The sequence below is a fragment of the Balaenoptera physalus genome, assembly GCF_965194825.1.
Source record: "Balaenoptera physalus genome assembly, chromosome: 16".
NCBI lineage: Eukaryota > Metazoa > Chordata > Mammalia > Artiodactyla > Balaenopteridae > Balaenoptera > Balaenoptera physalus.
In genome coordinates, this window is record NC_138898.1 from 1,279,334 (window position 1) to 1,288,670 (window position 9,337).

A 9,337-nucleotide genomic window follows, 5' to 3' on the forward strand; every position below is an offset into this window, starting at 1 on the left:
AGGATGAGCTCTCTTCCATAACCACATCTGCAAAGGCCCCTTTGCCAGGTCTCATTACAAACTCACGGTGCGGGGACCAGGGTCAGAACTTTAGAATTTCGGCTGAGACCTTCAAAGTTCTGTCCCTGGAGGTGCCCCAAGCCCAGAGCACCAGCCGGAAATGTCTCGGGTTCTCACTCCCCGGGGCAGATTTCATCCCATGACCCACTGGTGCCGTGGCCCTTCAGACAGGATACGCTCTGAGCTGTAAAAGACACTCCGGGCTCCCTGTGGGGTCGGGGTGCCCCGCTTACACGGGGTCTGCTTCTGGAACTGGAGCTTAGACAGCAGCCCTTCAGAGACTGCCAGGCAGCCTTGCTCAGGGCGGGCGAGGCGCACCCTGGACGTTGGGGTGACAGTAGGATGGTGAGGGTGATGCTGTTTTGTTGAAATGAATCAAACCTCTGAAGAGGTGGAAGACTTGAAGGGCCCCTGGGCTGAGATAGACTGAAATGCAGACACTTCCCAGATACACCCACCAGCGGAGGGGTGTGGTGGGCAGAGCTGGCCAGCACCCGGCCCAGGGGGCCCAGAGGGGCTTCCTCCGGACCTGCTGATCGTGGGTGGCTGAGGAGTCCCTCTTTGGGCCCCGTCAGGGTCCAGGGCTGCCGTAACCAAGAACCGCAGCCTAGGGGGCTGCAATCTCTCAGTGGGTGAACGCAGGGTGTGCACGGAACCCCCTTCTCCAGGGGCAGCAGTGATACACCGTCACTCTGCTCGCGGCCGTCCCTGTGGGCACTCGGAGCACGACCCAGCCAGCGAGGGCGAGGGCGGACCTCCTCTGGGGCCCAGTCCTGGGAGAGCCCTTTCCTGGGGCAGGGCTGAAGGCTCTGCAGACACACAGTCTGTCCCCCACGTGTGTAATTCTGGGGGAGCGCAATGCCCGCGCACGGAGGGCTGCTTGTTCTCCCCTCGGAAATCTCTTTCAGCGGGGCAGTACCACGCTGCAATCTGGTTTTTAAAAATATCATCATTGGGGGAAAAAAGAGCATTAACATGTTTGAGGGAAATGTGTTCTAGTGTAAATGAGCAATTAAAATATAATCAGATTATGCATGCAGAACCAACGCAACCTGCTGAAATCACACCCTCTGTCGGGTCCATAAATACATGCGTGCTCGCCTGTGCACATACGCTGCCTCGTGGCCGTCATCGGAGCTGGGATCTGCTGCCTGCATTTTTCTTTCCATGCACCGTCTCCTTGAATCTGCTCCCTCCCTCCCCTCCCCCTACACACACACACACACACACACACAGCCGTAGATCGTACATTAAACACACACCCGTATATCATGGTTTTGATGGCTAAGAGAGATGACATGTTATTCTATTTTTCCTTTAAAAAGGACCGAGGCTGCTGGAAGCCGCCGAGTGAATAATCTTGCAGTCGGCAACCATCCCAGACCTTGAATCTCAGAGTCTGGTTTCTATAATCTTTTTTTCAAATGCCATTTTGGTTGAAGAGGCTCGTCCTCTGGACGGGAAATCTGTTGCTCCTTTGTTAGTCTCCCAACAGGCCAAACAGCACTGCTTTGCTGGTGACAGCTGGCGCTGACTCAGGAGGGGACATCTGTTGGTTTTGCTTGTCCAGACCCACAGTGCCCCCCGCCCCAGGCCGGCCCCCCTGCTGGGCCCCAGGGGTCTCTGTTCCTGAGAGCCCACCCTGCATGGCCTTATGTGCGGGCTGGTCCTCTCCTCCCCACGCCTGGGAATCAGAGTCGCCATCCCCACTGCCCCAGGGACACTAGGTGGACGCCCAGAACCCTTCCCGCTTGTTGGGAAGGGCAGGCCCCTGTCACTGGTTGCTAGGCTGGTTCCAGCAGAGCTGGGGATGGAAAGAGGCCCAGAGCCCTGATGACATTGCTCTAACTCTTGATCCTGCCGTACCTGAAGCTTGCCCTGCCCACCCCCGCTTTTTCTCAAGCTGGTTTGACTTGCGTTTCCATCTCCTGCACTCGAGCGTCATGACTGTGGGTGCTTGAGCAAAAATGGACACGCCGAGCCCTCCACGGGCCCTTCAGACATCACTCGCTGGTTCCAGATCCACTTGACTGCCGAATCCTTCATGTGTGAGGAGGGAGAAAGGGCAGCAAAGCATTGAGAGAAAGCCCAAGCTCTCATTTTTCTGTAATCAGTTGGAGAATGATGACGGTGCCACGCATGAATAGATTCCCGTCTTCTCTGTAAATTTCAAGGCTGGGTAATGAAGACATTAGTTCCTGGGATGCTTCGGTCTGATGGGAGCTGAGTGAAGATAATTTGCTCCTTCCCGTGACAGCTAATGATTAGCTTTGTGACAGCATGTCGCTGTCTCAGACTGATTGGCCTACACAGTCAGCTACTTACAAAAAACAAGTTTTTGAGAAAACATAGTTCTAGGGCCCTAGCGATGCTTCTTTCAAAATATTCCAGAAGCTCCACCTGGCATCTTCCTAGTCTGAACATTCCTAAGCAGCTGGAGTCCGCTTCCTTCCCGCCTTGTCGGCAGTGGGTTCCCAGCTTTATCATCCAGGTTTAGGGGGGCCGCGAGGGGGCCGTCGGCTTCTCTGCAGATCTCCTTTGCCTTTTTAAAAAAATTTTTATTTATTTATTTATTTATATTTGGCTGCGTCGGGTCTTCGTTGCTGCATGCGGGCTTTCTCTAGTTGCGGCAGGCGGAGGCTACTCTTCATTGCGGTGGCTTCTTTCGTTGTGGAGCACGGGCTCTAGGCGCGCGGGCTTCAGTAGTTGTGGCGTGTAAGCTCAGTAGTTGTGGCACACGGGCTTAGTTGCTCTGCGGCATATGGGATCTTCCCGGACCAGGGCTTGAACCCGTGTCCCCTGCATTGGCAGGCAGATTCTTAACCACTGCCCCATCAGGGAAGTCCTTCCTTTGCCTTTAAAATAAGAGCCATCAGGGAAATTACCCTGATGCCAACATTTCACTCCATCCTTCACCCTCCGATGGATGGATGAGGGGGTCTTTGACTATGTCAAATCATGTTAAAATAATAATAATTTAGTGGAGACGCCAGGTTGACAGTGGATGAAACCGGATTGTCTGTGAGCCCGGATGGTGGAAGCGGGGGATGACCACACCATTCTCTCTCCATTTCTGTACGTTTGGCAGTTTCACAACAAAGTTAACAAAACCAAGTCTGGATTAAATAAAAATGTGTGTATTGAGTTGCAAGTCTCTGCTTGCAAAGTCTCTGAGCTGGAAATCTGTAGGCTGAGAATAAATCTCAGAGTTAGTCCACTGAGGTATCTTGCCGCCCTTCCCGTTCCTCTCGCTGGGAAACGAGTGGAAGCGTTTATATTACAGACGCGGAGCCAAGTGCGCTAAGGCACACTGTCCCGTGTGGCTGTCTGGCCTTTAGCCGTCTCTATAACCTCTGGAGCATCGTGAGGCTGAGCCACGCCCGGCCCAAATTAGGACGTGAAATGAAGACATTTTTCTTCAGAGGTCCCGAGGTCCTGTTTGGGGGACGTTTCTTGCAGGTGGCACCCTCTCCATCTGCCTTTTCTCTGGGGCTCTGTGTGCCCTGCCTCCCTCTCGCCTCCTCCTGCATCATCCAAATCTGCCCTTGGGGAAGTAGCTGATGCTAATTCAGACTAAAGGGCAAATGACTGCTAAGGCTTCATGTACCCTCTTTTCCTTTATATCATATCACAGTAGATTTTTTTTTTTTTTAAGAGAAAACGACAAAGATCTGACTGCGGTGTGACGGCAGCTGAGGGGGCATGTGCGGGGTCTGAGCTGCGGGGCTCAGGAGTGGGGCTTGGCTTTCAGGCTGCGCTCTGTCCCCTCCCTGAGGCTGGCGGATCAGGCGCCACGCCCCCACCTCCGCCCGCAGAGACGGCAGTTTTCTTCATTCTGCAGCTTCACGACGTTCAGTCACAACCTGGTTGTTAGACGAGCCCACGGTGGTCCTCGGTAACCAGAGGGCGGTGTCTGCTGCAGAGGGAGAAGGCTCGTTAAGCCAGTGCTTGGAGATGACGCGTCCTGGTGAAGAGCTGTTTGGATGTCACCTGTCACCTGAGCCTGGGAGGCTCCTCACGGGGCCAGATTCCTACTGAGACACTGAGGGCCTTTCCCAAGAAACAGCTAGGCGGGGAAGGCCGCTCCGGGGAACATGACCCCTGGGGGCAGCCCACCCCCACGCAGCTCTGGTCTGAATTCAGTAGCTCTCGCTCTGGGCAGGTTCTGTCATCAGAGATCAAAGGTGGCCGGAAAGAGAAGGCCCAGCTGCTGCATTGACTGGTCCCACCACCGCGGCGTGGAGGAGGGAGGGGGAAGAGGGGGAGGGGGCGGGGGGCGGGGCTTTCCTGGAGGAAGCTTGAGCTCTGTTACTTCCGTAGAACGCGGCAGGCTTATCCGCAAGTTCATTGTAAAGCCTTCAGCGTAAGCGATCGCACCTGGGGTTTCCCGGGACGAGAACCCCAGTTTCCTCCACGGAAGGAATTGTCTGCATCTTACTCCTCTGTCTCTGGGCATCAGAAACCAGTGCATTTCCTTCCCAAGGAGAAGGCAAGCAGGCAGTTCACCCTCCAGAGAAAAGCCGGGCGTCGGCGTGTGGATGGGACCTTCCCTGTGGCCTTGGTGAAGCCCCCGCTGGAGGCGAGCGATGCGTAAGGCCCACGATGGGTCTGGCAGCTTCCCGAGTTCACTCCTCCTCAAGACAAAGCAAGACTTCCTGCCCTGCCACGCAGACAGAGAGCAGAAAGGGCTGCGTACAAAGTGGCCCCCGTGGACCATCCCTGGGGAACCAGGCTGGGGAAGCCCCCACCCACCTGCACGGCACCCCTGTTCCCACCCCTCCCCCAGCCCCCACGCCCCCTTCCGCTCCCTCCTCATCCCCCAGCAGCTCCTCCCTCCTCCAACCATCCCATCCTTGCTAAGACTGGAGGGTGGTCACCCGAAACCTGACCTCGTGTCCCGTGCTCTGACCACCTGCTAGCCCTGTCCTGGCCGGACGTCGTGTCCCGTGCTCTGACCACCTGCTAGCCCTGTCCTGGCCGGACGTCGTGTCCCGTGCTCTGACCACCTGCTAGCCCTGTCCTGGCCGGACGTCGTGTCCCGTGCTCTGACCACCTGCTAGCCCTGTCCTGGCCGGACGTCGTGTCCCGTGCTCTGACCACCTGCTAGCCCTGTCCTGGCCGGACGTCGTGTCCCGTGCTCTGACCACCTGCTAGCCCTGTCCTGGCCGGTGCTGCAGGGCTGCAGGTGGCTTATGCATGCTGCGCTCAGAGCTTTCCTGGTGAAGGTGGGAGATAAATACTCGAGGAAATTGCCGTTCTTGTGGTGCCTGCCGTGAGGACGCGGTCATGAGGTGCAAACCAGACCCACGATGGGGCCTTTGGGGCGAGAAACGGAGGCGGTGGGACTAATGAGGCTCCTAAGCAGGGACTCCAGGCATGGTGATGGCCTGGGTAGCCGTGACGAATGGTGGAGGGCTCTGCACTGCTCTCCGGGAGGTGAGTGACTCCCGGGGGTGCCGACAATACGGCCTCCGGGCTTGCCTGCATGCTCGGGGGTTGTGTGGGCGGGGCTCGGGGGTGGACAGAGCAAACACCGGTGGCCTGAACTTGATGACGGCCCCGACCTGCCTGCGGTGCTCTTTAAATGCTGGGGGCAAAGACCCTCCCCAGCGATTCTAAACCAGCGCGTGTGCGGGCAGTGCTTTCTGCCTTTAAAAGCAGGTTCTCACACGGTTCTGGTGGAGGTGGGCTCCCAAAGCCCGAGAAAGGCCGGCACAGTGGACAGGTGTCCTGGGGATACCTGAGTTCCTGGAACAGGCAGCGAGTCCTGGCGGGTGTGTGTGTGATGATTTATGTCCTGTGTCAACCTGACTGGCCACGGGGCGCCCACGTCGTGTGACTGGGGCTCACACCGTCAGCTCCCCTGGTCCCCAGACCTTCGACTCAGACTGAACTCGACCACCGGCTCTGGCCTCCAGCCTGCAGATGGCGGACGTGGGACTTCGCGGCCTGTGGCCGAGAGCCAGCTCCTCGGAACGCCTTCGTATTCGTGCGTTTATACGCACCCTCTGGGCTCCGTTTCTCGGGGGAACCGGGGCTGGTCGGCTCTTCCTGCCTCAGTGTCCCTGCCTGAGCAGCAAGGACGATGATTATTGTGATTATTTAAAAAACACTTTTACTGCATTTACTATAATCTGGGAACTCGAGTCCTCGTGGGCCCCGGTGAAATTGATACCGTGGTCTCATCCCCGTTTCGGAAGTGGGGAAACCGAGGCACGGAAAGGTCAAGTCAAACTCCCAGGACCAACAGAACTGAACCCACAGGTCCGCCCAGGACCGTTAAACTCATGCTGAGCGGCCAGCCCCGCCTCGCGGGGGTGGAGGGCGGGGTGAGGTGTGCACACGTCACATGCAGCTACTCAGTTAAGTAGGAAATTGTTGACTTCATCATCACCACTCTCCGCCGGCCCCGTCCTGGCCCAGAGTCAAGCCACCCACTGGGAGCCTCCATGGGAACCAGGGGGACATTGGAGGCCTCGCCTGTTCCCTGCATGGCCAGGGTGGAGGCCGGGCTCCTCCAGCGGCACCTCCCTCGAGCCTATGGCCCAACCCAACGTGACTTGGAATAAATGACCGAGTTCTGAATTAAACACCGCAGAATGTAATTACCGTGGCAGCCGGCTGAGAATAAAATGGATTATACGTATAACAGTCATCAAACAGTTATTGCCTGTGCCCGGCTAATGTGCTGCCGACTAAAATAAATCTAAGTGCAAACTATCATTCAGAGCAATTGCTCTCCAGCTCATCTTTGTGCCCCCAGGAGCTGGCATGGGGAGGAAGTGCCTCAAAGTGCCCCCCGGCACGACTGGTCCTTCCGGGACCACCGGCCCCCAGCCTCAGTCCACAAGGGACACAAAGGGTCCTGGACCGACCAGGATGATGGCAGTCGAGCACACTGTGTCCAGGAACGTCCTCGGGGCTCTGCACAGAATTGATCCATCCTCACCTCGCCTTATGAGGTGGGTCCCCGTATGGGCCCCACTTACAGCTGAGAACACTGAGGCAGGGGTTCGCCATGACTCTCCCAAGGTCAAACCACTTGTACGTGCCAGAGCCCGGGTGCAAACCCAACTCCAGGACCAGGTTTGGAACTCACTTCATGGGACAGCACTTTAGAAGTGAGCGAGTGTCTGTGTGTACATGGTCACGCTTGCACACGCCCACGTGTGTGCCCGCACACTGGCATTCGATGGGGTGAGGCCCCAGATTTCAGCAGATGCCCCAGAGCCCTGCAAACCCACGTAGCATCCCACCAGCCCCCTGAGGGGGGATCCTCCCCAAATTGGAGGTGGGGAATTATGGGAAGGATGGGCTGGGACCTGGGTCTCAGAAGACCCCACCCCACCCCCAGGGGAGGTGTCCTGTGAAAGGTCTCCTTGCCTGGGGGCTCCGGCAACATGGCCACAACCTGTGAGAACATGGCCCCCCAGGCGCCCCCAGGCCTAACCTGGCTGCTCAGCTGGAGGAATCTCTGGGGGAGGGGGAGGGGGAGGGGCTGCTCCAGCCCCTGGATCCGGGTGTTTCTGGTTCTCCTGGGGCTCGACCCCAGGATGAGACCGCACCCCAACCTGCAATTTGCTCACTTGTATCTGGGCTAATTTCTGGGTCAGTTCACACCTGTACCTTGTAGGTTCAACTGTTGTAGCGATGACTCCCCCACGGTTCCCTGTGGAAGGACACTGGGTGATTTCCACCTTTTCAATGAGTCTGGCTTCTTCCTCTGGTGGCATTTCAGGAACTGGCATCTGATATCTGTGCCGTATCCCTCCTGGGGAGCTGCCACATCTACCTCCTGCACGGGCAGGGCTCAGGCCAGCTGGCCGGCCGGTGGGGTGTGCGGTGCCGCCGCCCCATTGGGAGAGCCACCAATGCCGGCCTGTCCCCCTGCAGCTGCTTCTCCAGAGTCCTGGCCATCGGGCAGCGATAGCCACTGCCTCCTGGGTCCCACTCATTGTCCTACGGACACTGCTGAGCACCGGCTGTATGCAGGCACTGCTGCAGGGGAGCAAAGGAGATCCCAGCCTTTAGGGCACTCACATCCTGGCAACAGATGGCACAGCTACTGATGACACCATGGTTGGAAGGTGTCGGGCAGCTTGGAAACTGTTATGGTCGGGGAGCAGGGGTGCCAGAGCGGGGTGTGGGCTGCCATTTCCCCGAGGCCATCAGGTTGGGCCTCATGGCGAAGGAGATGTTTGAGCCAAGACTGAGGGGGAGCCGTGGGGATGTCTGGGAAGGTGGAGCTGCCCGTGCAAAGGTGCTGGGGCAGCAATGGGCCTGGCGCGTGTGTGGAGCTGCAAGGAGCCGGTCTGATGAGGACCAGGAGTCGGGTGTGGCCGGAGGGTGGGGCCTGGACCTCAGCGCCCCCGTCTCGGAGGGAGTGTGTGACCTGTTTGTCGTAAAAGGATCCTCTGGCTACTGGTTTTCGCTCCAGATGGAGGCGCTGGAGACGTGGATCCTCCTTCCCCCCTGAAAATCCGCCTGTCCCTCCTCGGTGTTCACTTCCTCCTCCCGGCCCTGGCCCACAGGAGGAGGTGGGCTTGGAAAGCCTCCCAGCTGGGCTTCTGTCTTGGGCAGTGGTCTCCCCTTCAGAGAGGTCCCGAATCTTTGTTCCCAGAGGCTCTGCGGCTCCGAGGGCCTGGCTCCCTCTCTGCCTGTGCCCCTTCCCCCAGCCCCAGGCTGCATCTCCCCCCCTGCCCATCCCCCAGGCTGCATCTCCCTCCCCTGCCCATCCCCCAGGCTGCATCTCCCTCCCCTGCCCATCCCCCAGGCTGCATCTTCCCATCCCCCCCATCCCCCAGGCTGCATCTCCCCCCCCGCCCATCCCCCAGGCTGCATCTCCCCCCCCGCCCATCCCCCAGGCTGCATCTCCCTCCCCCGCCCATCCCCCAGGCTGCATCTCCCCCCTCATCCCTGCTCCCCAACCCACCAGCCTGACATGTGATGCTTAAGAGCCCAGAGCTCCCTGGGCGTGTTTGATGTTCTGATGCTTTAATATCTGATTCCGGTTCTTGGGGTTTCTCTGCCTTTCATTTCAAATTCTGCTTGTTTGTGTCACTTAAACATTGATGTGCGCTGTCAACAAGGAGGGGCTGTTTTGTATGCTCTTTGAAACATCCCAACCTGCCCACTAAGCTGTTCACCTCAAATGGGTGAATTACACGCATGTCATTTATATTTCACTAAAGCTGTTTTTTCTTAAATGTCATTTTTAATAAGTTCCCACCCAACTCGGTGTACACACCACAGACACACCCCTTCCAGGGCAAAGACA